Here is a 16953-nt window from a genome sequence, read left to right as displayed (position 1 = left end):
GAGGGCTGCAGCCACCCTAAATTTGTCCATAGCCCCCAACCCATCCTCCCAGTGACACCACCGCCCACCATGAGCACAGTGCAGCCCAGCCTCCCCTCCCCCACCAGGAAGAGCCTGGTGCGACCATCAGCCCACAGCTGCAGCCCATCCCACCCCACCCCGATCCAGGACACATGCCCCAGCCATGGTGCACTCAGTGGTGGGAGCCGCTCAACTGGATGAGCCATGGTTCCACCCCACATCCCGCCCCGCCCCGGCTGGGCAGCACCTACCCCAGACCCAACTCCACACAGTGGAGTGCTGCCATGACAGCAGGGACTGAGGGGCTTGGGGTCGGCTCCCCCTGCCCCACACCCTCAGCCCTGCTTCTTGGAGGCAGAAAGGGATGGAAGGGATAGACAGGCATGGTGGAACGCCGCCATGACAGCAGGGATGCAAGGGATAGTGCAGAGGAGCCACCCCACCTCCCAAGCCCTGCTCACTGGAGGTGGCAGAAGTGCGGGGTGCTGGTGGCGTCCCGCTGGCCTCATCCACTCTGCTCTAGCCTCATCACCACGTCCAAGGGGTGGCCTCATTCCCCTGCCCCCTGCAGCCCTGCTCCTTGGAGGCAGTGGCAGCACTGGCCAGCTTTGTTCCCACCATCATGGTGGCACTCCTTCTCCAGCCAAGGGGGACATAGGGGATGGACTGGCACAGCGGAGCACCACCATGATGGAAGGGATGGAGTGTGGGGGGAGGCCAGTGCTGCACAATCAGCACCTTGTGCCACCACCACCGAGGAGCAGGGCTGGGGCAGGGGCCCAGGCCACTCCTTGGATGTAGTGGTGGCGCGGGGTGCTGATGGCAGGGCAAGCTTTCCCCTCCTCCCCCTCTCCTGAACATGCATGTATGTGTGTGGACAGTTGCTCTATCTAGAAATAGTAATAAGTAAACATTAAATATTATTAAAGTAAATAATAAAGTAAATATTTTCTTCCTTTCATTGCTGCACATTTGCTTTCATGGTCCTTTGTGTTCTATATATAGATATATGTATATATACTTATATATGTATATGTGTGAACACACACGCATACACACATAATATATATCAGGGGTAGGCAAAATGCGGCCCACAGACTGGTTGCCGCTTGCCAGGCCATTCTATCCAGCCCACGGGGCCCCTAAAAAATCCAGGAAAAGAATATTTATCTGCCCTGGGCTGCCTGTCATGCGGCCCTCGATGGCTTGCCAAAACTCAGTAAGCGGCCCTCCACCCAAAATGATTGCCCACCCCTGATATATATGAATAAAACAAAGCTTTTGTAACACTTTTTCTCACAGTAATAGTTCCCCTTCTGTCTAAGTATAAGCTGATCAGTTTTCATACCTAAAGGTTTATTGCTAAAATTAGATGGATTGGCCTTAGACCTTTATCCTTAATGCTATACATATCCACCCTTACAATTTCACTTCAGTAGTGAAAAGTTTTTATGGACAGCATTGACTTAGTAGCTAATACCATCAATGTTGCCATGCTCTCAGGAAACAGAAAAGTTCCCTTTCAAAGTTATTAAAAGCCTAAGTGGAACAACTTCATATGGCATTTTGTGAAGGTTATAAATATCTGCAGTTCTTGAACTTCTGAGTTATTGCCAAAGCACTTTCATCTCATCTTGTGGCTGCAGGTAGACATTCCTCTAACCCACACACACTCAAATGATATTATTTTATATAACACACAGTGTTAGCACCAACTCTGCTAAAATACCATCTACATTTAAAACTACTAGAATCAAATCACAAAGGATATCCATTCTTATGCTTCCCTCTTCCTTTTTTGCACTGCCATATATCATATCATAATACTCTACCACACCGTACCATATTGTACCACATCAGGTTTGAGAGGTATGTAACATATATACAACTGGCTTCTTAAATGTTCTTTGGCCCTGTAGTTAGGAAAGTGCCTCTACAGAAGCAATATCATGAGAAAAGTGAACTGATCATTTTTCCATCAGAATTGTACAGAAAAAGCACTACATCAAACATGAAGTTAGTTAACCTACCAAAATGTAAAATTACTAAGCAATAACTAAGTAACAAAGTTTGCTTTGCCACCTAAAGAATTTTTAAGCTATTAAGGCAAAGGCAACAATTAACAGATCTTTTAACTACAGTCTATATTTTTTTAACCAAGCCAGAAACTGGTCAAATAAAGTTTGTTTTTAAAGAGGAGTCCAAACAGTTCTAACAAAGAGAACAAACTTAAGAGATGTTTGCAGTTAGTGTCCACCAAGAGATAATAGTCTTAAACTACAAATGGAAGTCAGTTTTTCAAAAAGCTTTGTAACAGTAAGGTTTAGATTTCAGTGATTAAAAGGAAAAGATACATTTATACTGGGTGGTCAAAAATGTAGGCTTTTCTGCTTTCTGTTTTCCAAACAGTAATTGTTTAGTTATCTGAAAAAAGTAAAACATCGTAAGACTACAGAGGTGAAGAGAAAGCAAGCTTCTTCCATCTTGTAGCCCTTACCAATGACTGAAAATTTAAACCAAGCTTGTTGGACAGATGTTGAACTCATAAATAGTTTAAAATGTCTATAACTGGTTGAATATTTCCTTTAGGAAAACAATGACAACAGTTTTCTTGGACCATGGATAAGAAATACAGTAAAAGCCAACAAAATGAATCTCACTAGGCCAATCTAGCTATATTTGCTGTCAAGTTTTTCAGTTGCTACCAAATGCTGTGCAGCCTCCTCAGTTCTTAGTGGAAGTTAAAATAGTTAATCATGTAAAATTATTAGCTGGGAAATTTTTCAAAAACTGAAAAAATAGCCCATAACTAAGAGTTTAAATTTAGATTTTATAACATTTATGATTTTTTTCTATACATTTTAGTTATTTACACTGATAAACATACTTTGCAAGCACATAAATAAAGGCATCACTAAGCCTTTAATGGAGTATTTTTCCTCCTTGATTTGGCTCTTCGTGTGTACCAGGAAAATCTTACAATCTCAGGATGGCCAGACTTGTTTCTAGTAATCAGTTAAACATCTTTTTAAAGTACACTGCAAACACTTGCTGTTTTCTATGTAAAGAAGTCTAATGGGAAGCTTCAGACATATATTAAGGAAACAGTCAAGGAGGAAGGAGGAGGGGCTGCCTCCATGATATACAAAAAGTATATCAAATATTAACTTCTGCTAGCATACTTTTAATGAGACACTTTCCAAGAAAATGAACGTGTTACAATTCAGTTCTTTCCTTGCCTCTTAACCAAGTCACAGATTGTGAACTAAGGAAGAGAGGCAAGGCTTTTCTAGTGACATCTTTTAATGGACCAAGTTGGAAGAGCAGACCAAGTTGGTATAGTTGGAAGAGCTATTGGACAACTTTTGGGCATCAGGTGCCCTCTCAAGTCTGAAAAAGAAGCAGATGCAGGCTGAGCTAAACATCAACGACTCCATGCAAATAACAGTCTGCTTGGAGAGATGGAGGAGTGCTATGAACTACAAATGAAGAGGTGTAAACAGGTATAACCTCTTAATTCCTAGTTCACAGCTCTCCATCCCTCCAAGGAGACTATCTGCATTTGCATAGAGTCCTGCAAGATCTTAGACACAGATGACATTTTATTCCATTCAAGAATTTTGCTGTTGATTGCAATGAGGCCAAGATTTCACTGTGTATGTGTTTATAATGCAATTAATTTTGAGGATTAAGAGCACCAGCATTACTTTGACTCTAGCTGCTGTCATCTGTTATTCAGATCCAAATTAAGTGTTGTGCCTGCTAACGATCCAGCATGAATCCAAATAAATCTGTAACACAGCCACACAGACTGTATTAGAATATCAGGTTTGTATATTATGTAGATGTCTGCTGTTCCTTTATATATGTGATTAGCAGGGATCCTGTTTTTTTTCCCCCCCGATTAAAAATAAATAAATTAAAAAATCGCAAATTTTGATAAAAAAATTGCAAATTATCTAATAAAAAACCAAAATCTGTTACAGGTTTCCCTTGATTTATGCGTTCCCACAGAATGGCGCATAAATTAAATTTGCATGAAGTGAGCCCACTTTATAATGTAACAAATAGGGATAGGTTCCCATGGCGGTGAGGGAGGGAGGGAGTGAGGCTGGGACTAGGGAAGGGGCGGGGAGATGGGTGCTGCTCCTAGGGCTACACAAGGGAGCAAAGCATAGGGAACAGAGAGGCGCTCACCCCAGACCCTGCTACAGCGGCCCTGGGAGCGGCTGGTGCCAGCTCCCTGCAGCCACTGGGCTGCACCGTGCTCCGCCTGTCCCCCTGCGCCTGGGCTCCAACTGTCCCCACTCACCCAAGCTCCTGGGCTGCACCATGCCCTGGTGCAGGCAGCTGGTGTCGGCTGCTGCTGGGGCCACTGCAGCAGAGGCTGGGGTGAGTGGAAAAAAGCAGAGCCCCGGGCAGCACGGGGAGCAGCGCAGCTTGTCCGCACTCCCCCTAGCCCCTGCTGCAGCAACCCTGGGAGCAGCCGGCACCAGCTATGGAGGAAACCGTCAGTAGGTGCAGGGGGCGGGGTGCACTTCTTGCTGCTCTGATCCTACTACTCGGCACAGCCCACCCCGAGTGCCAGGAAGAGGCCGGTGCTGCTGCTGGCCCCAGCTGGCAAGAGCCTGACAAAGCCCTGTAGCCCCACTGGCAGGGTGCAAAGCAGCAAGACTCCCCCTGCCCCAGTTCTTTCTACAGCTAGCGCCAGCCGCTCCTAGGGCTGGCACAGCAGGGACTAGGGGCAAATTGCAAAATTCATGGGCTTCTCTGGTAAAACGAGAGAAATCTGCTAGAAGGTAAAATCCGCGGTTTACTCTGTTTTTCCATGGGAAATGGAAAACCTGGATCCCTGGTGATTAGTGAATAGGCAGGATATGACTTGGGAAGATTCCACATACTTTTCAGTGAATGGGGCAACAAAGTATCCCTGGGAAGAACACTGTTTTACTTTACAGAGTTCTCTATTCAATGTTAGGGCTGCTTTCCAATACAAGAAAACGTTCGTTACACCTATGAGCCTTCTTCTATGAAACCTTTAAATACTAAAAATGAGTGAAGCGTTTCCTTTTTACAAAAAAAAAATACATGCAGGTCCTCAACAGAGGCATATGTCAGAACATCTGTGCCCTGGGCTAGTGACAGTTGTTGCACTGTCATCATCAGCCAGGCTGACAGTACAGTAGCTGCTATTTTTGCACCCTTCTCTTCCCAACTCAGCCCCTAGGGCTGGTGCCCTGGTTCTGCCCCCAGCTATGCTACTGGTCCTCAAATACAGCCTCCACACAAACTTCTTCAAAAATTAATTTAAGGGAACCTTTTCCCAATATTCCCTATAACTCAAATATTCATCAGCCTCTTTAGAAGATCACGACACAGTTGACCAGGAAAGATAATTACATTATAATTTACTCCTGATTTCACTCGCACACATTTTGACCTTTGATATTTTAAATTCAGGAATGAATTAAGTTTTACTGAATCATCATTAGTAACAAATCAGATGGACCCATCTAACAAGATCCATAAACCTAAGCAATTACTGAAGTCTGAACTGTTAGGGACACTAGTGCTGGAGATGCAGGGAGTAAGATTCAGAAAGATTCCAATTTCTATTTGAAGTCTTTAGAGCTTATCCAAACCAAATCTCTTAGTAATTATCACCAATCTTCAAAAACTTTCTTGAAAGTACATCTCTTTGACAAACAAAAGAAAAGAGATTTTTTTAGACTTCTGTTTACTAATCCTCTTGGCAATCTTGTCTACTAATTACAATGATCTTGTATCACACTATGGCTCTGTGCCTTTTAAAATCTGCGCACAGCCATTTCCTTCAAGCACGCTGTCACGAATCTCCGATTAGCAGTATTATCTTAATTTTATGAACAGCAGGTTAAGTCTGGTTTACCTGTATAAGCACATTTGCTGACCTACTTTGCTTAATATGATTTTCCAAAACAGAACCAAACAAAATCTAGCTGCTACCCACAACAATTCTCTTTCAGCTTAAAAAACCCACAACTAAACACCTCTATTTACAAATAAGAAACTGTTTAAATGGGGGCTAAGGTTAAAATATGTTTCAGTGGGTACATCTACAAGTATAATTAATGCACACAAACTCTGTAGCATATTGCTCTGGAGTTTTTTGCTCCCAGGACACCATTTGAACATGTGCCCAGGAGCAAAAAGCTCTGGAACATATTGCTCTGGAGTTTATTTCTGTGCAGCATGTGGAGCCTAGTTGGAGTAGCCCAGGCTGTCAGGGAACCCGGGGATTCAACCTGCCAGCCAGGGCTGCTCTGACCGGGCTCCACAAGCTGCAGAGGGGCTAGCTGAGGCATCAGGATGCTTCACTGCAGGGGATGCCTGCTTGTTAGCCCTACACAAAAGCACCCTCATGCCTCATCCAGCCCCTCCACACCACGTGTTGCCCAGCTGGAGCAGCCCTGGGTTAGCAGGCTAAAGCCCTAGGTTCCCTGTCAGCCAGAGCAGCATCTACATATGAGGTGCTACGCATGAAAAAGCTCCGCAACAGGGCAGTACTTGTATTTTACAAGTACTACCCTGCTGCAGAGTTTATTAGTTTTGTGTGCCCTAATTGGGGCACAAATGTAGATGCTGAGACGTATACTGTGCAGTAAATTAGTCAACTGTACAATAAACATCTCATATAGACACACCAGTGGAACCTCAATAATATCCCCAATTCTTTTCCCATACTTATAAAAATTCAAATCCTAAAAATCTGGTAATGAATGGTTAAAGGATCTAACCAGTTGGGGTTTCTCCCATCTCTTCTATTTTAAAAAGTATGCAACTTTTGAGAGATATGCATCTTTAGTACTTTTTAGAGCAGTTGATGGATAACACTGAAATACATTTTCAAACGGAACTATTTCTAAAGAAGTTTTGTATTTCTAAATTTCCATTTTTAAGACGTCTAAAGAATTAAATAGTTTTGGTGTATAAGGACAGCAAGGGAGCCCTTCTTTGACAGACCACATCAAAACAGGACTCTCTCCTTAAATCTGTAGCAAGTCCATAAGAGACTTACGCTAGTTTGGGGGTCTGAGAAAGGGAAGAGTTATACTAAGATGGAAAATAAAATAGTAGATGTGGGAGGGGAAGAATTTTAATCACATTCAAAACTTCAAAGTATCTATAGGTATTAAGCAGATTCAAAAAACTTTAAAGTATCTATAGCTTTCTATCCAGAAAATTAAGCATTTTCAATTTTCCTGTGGTCCCCTGTGCCAAAAGCCATATATACCAGCAGAGTGTAAACTATTCTCTTCATACACCCTCTATATCCTGCCAATAGTCTCTTATCTCTTTAAAAACATGCTTATTCTAAACTTCACCCCCCCAGTTTTAAGACCCAAGGGCTCCATGTACCACTTGCCAAATCCTCAAGGTCCAGTTCATTACCTTTCTGGTGTTGTCACTCCAATTACCCACTCCCCATGCCCCAAACCTTCTATATCAGTCCTTCCCTGGATCAGCAGAGAAAGAATGCAGCAGCTTAACATTTTAAAATACATTAACTTTATATATATATATATATATATATATATATATATATATGGAAACAGATTTATAAAGGTAAAATTTTGACCACAGCCAAAGGTTGCAGAAAAAAAAAAAAAGGGTAGGTGAAAAAGCATCACTTCATGATGCACTCTCCTGAGCATTTCCCCATCCTGATGCAGTATACAATTTAACATAATGTTTTATCTTGGATTTCTTCAGCCTAATTCAAAAACAAATAAGAAAAGATGGTAAATAAAACCAAAGCTTGGTTTGTTTCAGCTGAGAACACCTGGAGTCCTCCAATTACAAAATGTCTTGTAAGCAACAACGCAAATGGGAGGTTCTCTAACTGTTCTATACAGCCTACATTGATTCTGAACTCCTGAACCTTTTTCAGACTGGGAAAGATTAGAGAGGAACAGAAAGTAATCTTAACTGTAACCCCTCTTTTTATCCCTGCTTTAGGCAAGTCATTGTCTGACTACCTAAGGCTAGAAACAGATGTTGCCAAATGAAGCAGATCAGCTGTGTGCTAGGATGTGTCCTGGCACAGCTGATCCACTTCACTGTTGAAACACATGTTGCCCACTGCCCTGCTTGTTGATTTGAATGAGTGATGTGTTCCCCACTTACAGAGACACAACATGGGAATCTCTGGTGCTCATGTCTGTAAGCAGGGAAACCCCAGCTGAGATGACCTGGAGATTGCAGGGCCATGTCACTTTAGGTGGGGAAACCCTAGCTTTTCCTGCTTACGAAGATATGCTCCAGAAACTGCACCTGGGGCAAACAGGGCTGCAACACAGTCTTGAGGGGCACCTGGAAAACCCTAATAGGGGAACCCAGACAGGTGCTCCTAGGGTTTGAGGGTCCAGTACTGCCTACCCCAGGAATGGGAATTCCCAGGGCAAGCAGGACTGAGCCCCTGAAGCACTGGGAGTGCCTGCCTGGGGTGGCTAGAGCACAGGCAGCTCTAGGCTGATCACACTCTCCCACCATAAATCTAACCGATGTCTGTTGCAATAAAGTAGCACAAATTGATACTACTTACATCACAAATTAATACTACTTATGCCACATACGTTAGGCATTTGTGTTGCAACAAAAGGTAGAGCTATAACTTTTATAAGTTATAGGTACTTTGCCTTTGTGCCACAAGTGCCACATTTTTATAGCAGCACAAAGGTGTCATCTGTTTCCGCCTTACAAAAGTCATACAGATTCTACAAGATGATCTTGCTATTATAGAGCCTAGCAATTCTCCCAAGAGTCTTCCCAAATTCTAAACTATATTTATTCACAATGAAGGCGATAGCTCTTGAGCAACCAACAGAAGGAAAGATCAAGATTGAAGGCACAAATATTTTTCAGACAAAATGAAGCAAAGAGAAAACAGAAAACATTTCCAAAAAATCAGTAACAAAAATTTTCTGAACTTTAGAGTGTTTTCTCATATTCTTCCAAAGTTTAAAGAAATATCCCATCCTGGCATGAAATGTGATATATAAATTTTCCGAGCAATTCCTTTTGTGAAAGTTTGTTTTGGGACCCAAAAATTAGTTTTATAAAGTTTCAGCCATAGCTACAAAGGATATTGCTACTTCATAATAAAGTAAGATATTTTCAAGAAACAAGAATATATAACATTTAAAAACTTTTAACTGTATAAAATGAACATTTTTAATTTATAAATATTAATGAAAACGTGCATATTTCAAAGGATGCAAAAGAAAGAATTTTTTAAAAATGTGTATGGTACACAGGAATTTTAACAAGAACAGGTATCCCTCATATTCTCATGACAACCTTGAAATGTTAAATATGATCCCTTCTGTCTTTTGCATAAAAAGATTCATTAAAATGACTTTTAAAGTGGATTATTTATTTTCAGCACCTGTAAGAAAACCAAGAGTATCAAACGATCCCCCAGAGAGAATTAATTCTAGTGTCTAGTTAACAATAACAGGGATTTAAAAAAAACCTGAATAGTATAGTGGCGACATCTTTTTAAAGGAACACTATCTTGCCTTAGATATGTTTGCATCCTAATTAAGCATACCTCACAAACATATCCTGAACACCAAAAAAGACTGAAACATTAGCAGCTTTCTGGAATAAGTCTTACAAAAGTCTCAAGATCAAGTTATTTTCATGCAAACTAAAATATGTCCATAATGATTATGATGTCCCTTACTAAACAGGTATGTTAGGAGCTGAAGAACACTCCAGGTTCCTGAAAACTGTTTCCAGAAATATAGCATTTGGTGTCTCTGCTTTAAAAATAGTGGTTTTAACATTATTGCTGGTCTCATCGTCTACTGGCATCTTAGATCAACAGATATCTTTGTTCAGGACACCTGTCATTGTTATCTTATTTAACATCAACCAATCCTGAAAGCATCCCTTTTAGTATTATTTTTAGATAGACAATTTTATTGTGTAATATTGCTGCATTTGCTGTTAAGCAGCTATTGCCTTTTTGACCTACAGATATCTGCATTTCAGGAGTAAGAGAACTGATTCTTGTATATAAACTATTTGCATGTTGGGATATGGACAAGGGTTTAGAACTTACCATAGAACAGCTGAAATGCAATAACTGTTCCCGTGCCTGCCATTATCCCATGGTAATGAAATGGTAACAAATGAAACAGGGGTAAGTTGCCCTGGTTTAGTTTTTACAGTAACTGTTGTGCAGCTGCAATTATCCCATAGTAAATGAAACTCATTACAGGCAACCCTCTCTTAGCACTTTTAATTGGTTCCTGAAAAACCAAGCATTAAGCAAAATGCAAGTTAAGCAAAACTGCAAGCATCTGATGACCCAAGATGGCGACTGCAATTGTTTTTAATGACCCAAGATGGCAACTGCAAGTGTGTGAGGAAAGAGAAGAGCCCCAGAGAAGTAAATTGGTCCCACTGAATTGCAAAGAACATCGCAGGGCTCCTTCCTCACCTGGTGTTTCAGGAAGGCGGGGGAGTCAGCCAGAACTCCAGGATAGAAGGAGACCCAGGGCAGGCAAAAAGGGAACACCAGAAACCGGAAGTGGCTGATTCAAGCAGAGCGATGGCGAGGATAGCCAAAGGCACTGAGAATGCAATGGAAATTGGGTTTAAGAGAAGCAGAAGTGGAGGGAGCTGCTAGGGGAATGAACCCTGAAGGAAATGCCCAGAGAGAAACTGAAACTGCCCAGGTGGCAGTTAGAAGGTACCGTAAAGACCCTAATGGCAGGGCTGAAAAAAAAGGGTACCATAAAGCTGGGAATATTAGGGCAGGAGAAGTGCCAGCTTGTTTTCGTTCTCCTTTTCGTTAGAGTGAGAGGGAAGTCAACCCAGATAGATACTGGGTTTGCAACTATCAGGACAACAGGCCAGTAAAAGAACTGGCTAGGATTAATGGCAGGTCTGTGCAAGGCTCCAAGCCAAGTAAAGTACAACCGAGCCTATCGGGGCTATTGATTAGCCAGACCTAGAGACCCACAGAGCATTTGTACTGCTCGGAGGCAGATTGTTGAGACTAATGAATTAACAACCAGTGGAATGGGCGAGGGCGTAGGGGTTGGTGGAGCCCTTACTACACTAAGACAGATTTCAAGAGTGAAAGTGTCAAAACCCACACGCCCCAGCATTCTATTTTCTCCCGTAACAATAAGTCGTGGCAGGCGAGATCATGGACGTGTGGGAGAGTCCAGCAAGACATTGCGGTGGACTTCGGCCTGCTAGCCAAGGTGCTACAACTGTCTTGGTGCAGAAGATAGAGTAAGAAAGAAAAAAAGAGAAAACCACTCAGACAAGGCGATGAGCACCAGAGATTGACAAAAAACATAGAATGATAGAGACAAGCCTCTACCCCAGATAGGGGCGGGGTTTTGGAGTGAAAGCCCGCCATTGGACACAGCATTATAACAAAACTTGCTGTGTGCTAAGTGAAATCAGTTATCAATTTAAAATGAGCATTATAGTGAAATAGCACTAAGCAAAACACTGTTAAGTGGGGTTGCCTGTATCTCTCACTTGAATTGTATCCGGTACTCATATCTGAAGCTGAACAAATTTGTAAATGCTTTGGGAGTGTGATGGCAGTTATTTTATGTAGACTGTTCACATCTCTTTGTTCCTAAATCCCAGTAAAAATGCCAAAATTTTAGAGGCCATATTCACATTCTGTTCTCCCCTACAAAACCCTTGTTTCATCCAAAACTCATTCCTTTCCTGGAGTTTATCGTCTTCTTTGGTTATAAACAGACTAGACATGTCTCAGAACCTTGAACAAAACTGTTCTCATGAAAAAATTTCTGTATAATTTTACCCAAGCTGGTTTAACTTGAGGCTTCTCTCTTTAGGGCTCTTATCTGTCCCTCTGAGTAAAGAGGGATGCTCAGCCCTTTATATCACTGAGCTTGTTATAATGAGAACTATTTGGTTTCAGTAAACAGGTGGGTCAATAAAACAACTCTGTACCATCTTTAAAATATTGTAAACCGGGATACCATTTTATACTCTGACATTAAAAAAATAACTTCTCCTGTATTTGTAAATCTTCAATACATCTGCAAGTCGCACTTAAATAATACAGCTCAAATTGAATGGAAATAGATTGTTCAGGTAATAAATGACATCATTATCCTTCCTATATGCAACACAAAGGAAAGGTTCAATGCCAAGTGTTAGTTTCATGTTACATTAGATCAGTAATTCAAAAGTTTCACTCTGTGGCAAAAGATCTAGTTTTCCCATGGAGACAAGGTTAAATGCCAGATAAAGGATTTGCTGTTTGAAAATTAGGAAAACTGATGCCTACAAGCTGATAAAGCTCTAGAGAGGTAACCTGAAACAATCAATTATCTAAACCCAGAACAATACTTTAACTTTCAGCACCCTAAAAACATCTACAGGGATAACATGAAATGGATTACATTCTATTTATATAAGGCAAGAAAAAAAATACACTATCATATGCCATTTCCACATGGGGTATGGAACTGCTATGCTGCTCTATATCACGTCAGTATACCTTTTACTTTTTCAACTGACATAAAGAAAGAGGAGACTAGTATGTGCTTTCAGCTAAAGAGGCTACTATTTTGCTACTAAGAAGTATCTTTTGCTTGCAGTCAAATATGCATTATGTTATAATAAATTAATCTTTTAACAATATAGTTTTAAAAAGTAGGTTTCTTTGAAATTCTTCTTGAAAAGTAATCTGTCTACAATCAATGAGATTTTGTGAAAATTATTAAAATGAAAAGGGTTTCAAAGCAGTGCTGTACTTAGCTTCCTTGGTTTATATTTGGCTTCAGGCTTATTTAATACGCTTCCACGTAGATAAAAGTAGTATAATTTTGTCTTCATGCTGGGTGGCCAAAAGGTTAAACATCAAATTCTTAGTTGTGGGAAAATCCCAAAGTAGACAAAACTATTTTGATGCTTGGAAAAGTTATATTTCTAGCAAAGACTACTACGATGTTGTGCAGCCAAAAGCCATTACTTGCTCCCTCTTAACTGTGAGTGAAGGACACTGTTCTATAAAAAATATTTATAAGCATAACAAGCTGTAATGTACTTAAAATATTGTGAAAAAGGTCTTGTTCACAGCAGACTCTTATATGGGACATCCTCGTGAAATCAGTGTTTAGCTTTAACGATATCTATTCTAAAAAAATAAAAATAAAAACATTAGCATTAAATAATTTATTTAGTACTCATATAGAAGAGCTATTTACCCTACAGTAGTACAAGAGGTAGTCTATATCCATCCTATTACGTGTGTATATGCACCTTGTGCATGAGACCAATATTTGTTTTAATAGCAATGTCCATAGGAGCCTTGAATGCTTACCCATCTTTGTCTTTCTCTTTGAAGACTCTGAGGGCAGAGTAGTCTCAATCTTCCTGGAGGCCTTTTGTACTTCAAGGCCTGTATCGTTGAGGATTCTTAAAAAGGAAACAGAAATCGAATCATGAGAGCTACACTGACAACATCTTGAAGAAGTTCACTTACTGAAGAATAAATAATCACTCTTTTTTCTTCAAATACATCAGCACAGATCCCTTTTATGCTGACTGTCAAGCAGTATCCTATTGGACAAGGAGGGAAGAGTTTCAGTGACTGCTGTACTGCTTTTCCAAATTTGACATCTGACCCAACTGTCACATCAACTGTATAATGTTTGAAAAAAAGAATTAGTGAGTTGCTCTATATAGCTGATTCCTGAAGAAGGCAGCTGAACCAGCAGCTTATTGAAGAAGGCATATATTGCATTTGCCCTGAAAGAGTTTCCCTTGGCATTTGAAGGAAACAAAGACATTTTGCACAACGGAAATATGCCATGCGATCTACTTGGAAATTCACTGCAATGAAATAATATTGCCTCTGATGCCAGACTGAGTCATCAAGATGCAGTTTGAAAATACTTTCTGTTAAGGAAATGATGGTCTTCCTAAGAAAAAGCTCCACAACATTCAAAGTATGCAGCTTCTTATTCTGGCACTGAATGACGCTTCACAAACAATATTAGTAATCAAAGTAGCTCAGGTTGAATTCCTAGACCCTGAATTCAGCCATTAGGCTGAATTCCTAGAATCTGTCCCTTGTCCTTTGAAGAATTGATAAAGTGGTACGAAGCTTGCAGTTCACTGACATTTTGTAATAAGGTAACAGCCACAAGAACAACCATTTTGATAGAAATGTGGTATGTAAAGTAAGCACTCAGATACTGATTCCAACAAAGGCTCCAAAATTTTAGGATTATGTCAGAGTCATGTCTCTGATGGAGGACAAACAGGAAAGAGGCATCTTGAAGAGTTATCCTATATGGCATTATAAGATGAAGTCAGACAGTACCTGAATGTGACATGAGGTATCACAGATACATGTACAAATGAGGTGAAAATTATGGAAGTCAAATGTTCACCAGAGTGTTTCAGGAGCAGCATGGCATCCAGAATCTTCTATGGTATAAATCTAAAGGGTCAATATTGCTCTACATTGCTTAAATAAGCAAGCTGTCCCGTATCAGAGGAGTCGGTCTTTCTAGGGCAAAGTTTCTCATACAATGCAAAAAACTCATGAACTTGTAGAGAGCTGTCAATAGTAATTAATCACCCAACAGTCAAACTGTTGGGTGCAAACAACTGCAGGTCTGAACGCATTATTTCACCTTGATTCTGAAATATTCTGGGAAAAATAGGCTGGAGAAGATGGGGGGAAGGCGGGCTCAACAGATATCTGTAACAAATTCAACAGAAAAACTTTATGACTTCATATGATGACAGAAAGAGGCACTAATTTTCAAAGGACTGACACATACTCTATTGACACAGTGACACATACTCTAAGAATATTTAAGTTTGTATTGATATTAAAAAAGTAGTTGTAAGAACCTTTACTATTAGTAAAGTCATAGGCAGTCAGACCCAGTGGTTAGACCATTGGGGAAAAGAAGAATCCAGAAGTGGAGCCCCAGGTACCCAAAGAAAGAGGTAATTCCAGGAACAGTCAAAGGTACGGGCCAAGTCAGAGCTCTAGAATCAAGTTACCAAAGCCAAGAGGAAATTCCAAACAGCCACAGTCCAGAAAAACAGATAAGCAAGGTCAGAAGTCAGACCCTAACTGACTGTTGTCTGTAAAAGCCAGCACAACATAGTCAATAGTATAAGCATAAGGTTTTGTTGCTCAGACTTGATGAAGCTCATCGAATTCTATTCCAACTATACAGTTGGTCCAATAAGATATCACACTAAGAAATCTTTGCCTCTTGCATAATTCCTGGACCATTGGAGCCATAACATTGCTAACACAGGGGTTCCCAAACTGTGGTACATAAGACATCTCTGGGAGTATGTGGGAGAAACTGTGTATGGCAGACTTAATTTTCAGTATAATAATTGGCATGCAAGGGGTTAAAATATAAAATGTATGTTTTTAGGGGTACATGGGCAACTGGTAAATCTGGAAGGTGGTATGCAACAAGAAAAAGTTTGAGCAACTCCACTCTAACGCTACCATAATTATAGAGTAACGGAAAAATGAGGTGAGGGGGGAAGTCAGGAGGTCATCTAATCTAATCACCTGCTCAAGGCAGAATGATCCCTGTCTAAACCACAGGGATATGAGGCAGTAAATTTTCCAGAAAATTTCTCCATGGGAAATTTTCCATTTCTAAAAATTCATTGTTTCATAAAATTAATTAGTAACAATGACTGGATGCCAGTACAATATTAGGCAAGCTTGGCAGTTTCAAAGTTGTAATTAATGTTTTTCAGGTGATTATGCCTAGGAAGCGTGAGAGAGAGTACATATATGTTTTACTGACTTCTAAACAGGAGGGTAAATACACTCGCATAATAATCCAAACCAAAAATCAAATTATGAATTCATCTAATTGGCGAATACAACAAAGACAATATTGGCAAACTACAAAGCGATCGTGAAAGTATTCAACAATCATCATGTTGCTAATCAGATTTTGAAGAAATTACAGAAAGAGAAGCAGGGGAAGGAAAGGGCACCTTTATTGCCAGGAGAAACTAGATGGGGCTCTGCTACAAAGTGTTTATATAGTTTGTTGCACACAAAGAACTGTTTGCAGTGTGCTTCAATACAAACAAAGTAGCCCAAATTATTCCTGTGAACATTCAGAAGCAGATTCTCGACAACAATGTGTGTTCTGGATTCGAGTTCAAGGAGCACTCAATTTGCTACTACCAGTTTCAGTGGCTATCAAGGAACTTGAAGGAGATACACCAAGCCTTTCAAATATTCCAGAGATATTCAGACAACAGAATGAAAATCTAATTGATCTTTTGCCTTCTTCACCTCTATCCAAAAAAAGTCGTAGTAGTAAAATAAATGTTTACTAAGAGATCTGAGTTTTGCTTTCATCCAGTTCATCTGGCAGCAAATCTTTTGGATCCTCAACACAGAGGACAGCATTTATCAGAAGATGAATTATCTACTGCTCTTGATACAATTATGGAAGTAACTAAGAGTGTCCCCAACATCGACAAAAGAGCCGTGATGACAGACATTGCTGAGTACCGTGCAAAAGAAAACTTTGGAGCAAAGACATCATTTGGCAGGCAGCAGAGACTATGTCTCCTCTCACATGGTGGAAGGGCTACTGTAACATCTGACTGTTGTCCAGGATTGCTCTAAGGATCTTACGAATTCCACCAACAGCAGCTTCTTGTGAATGGAACTGGAAGGCTTTCAGCAAAATCAAGACAAAAAAGAGGAATAGACTAACAAATGAATGCACCACTAAGCTTGTTTCCATTTCTCAAAATCTCTTGCTTCTGAAGAATCAGGCAGAGGCACAATTAAAGAAGAAGATGCACTGTGATGAAAAGTTGCCCTTCCCCACAGACTCATTGGTAAAACCGTCCTTTAGCGAAAGA

At 40.5% G+C, this 16953-nt stretch overlaps 1 protein-coding gene across 6 annotated transcripts in view; it reads right to left on the bottom strand.

The window, feature by feature from the left end:
- The window catches only part of MICU3 (mitochondrial calcium uptake family member 3), a 105472-nt gene extending 90157 nt beyond the window's left edge, over nt 1–15315 (bottom strand). For 3 of the 6 annotated variants that reach the window (XM_025207398.1, XM_025207390.1, XM_025207405.1), the window contains exon 1: nt 13394–15315. The gene's annotated coding sequence lies outside the window, so the exon portion shown is untranslated. Of the gene's footprint in view, nt 1–10510; nt 10529–13393 lie in introns of those variants that run through there. The other 3 variants (XR_003094715.1, XM_025207394.1, XM_025207416.1) reach the window with 3 other exon arrangements.
- Nucleotides 15316–16953: the final 1638 nt, after the last annotated feature.

The sequence above is a fragment of the Alligator sinensis genome, unplaced genomic scaffold, assembly GCF_000455745.1.
Source record: "Alligator sinensis unplaced genomic scaffold, ASM45574v1 scaffold528_1, whole genome shotgun sequence".
NCBI classification, from domain to species: Eukaryota; Metazoa; Chordata; order Crocodylia; family Alligatoridae; genus Alligator; species Alligator sinensis.
This window is presented reverse-complemented; position numbering and strand designations above follow the sequence as displayed.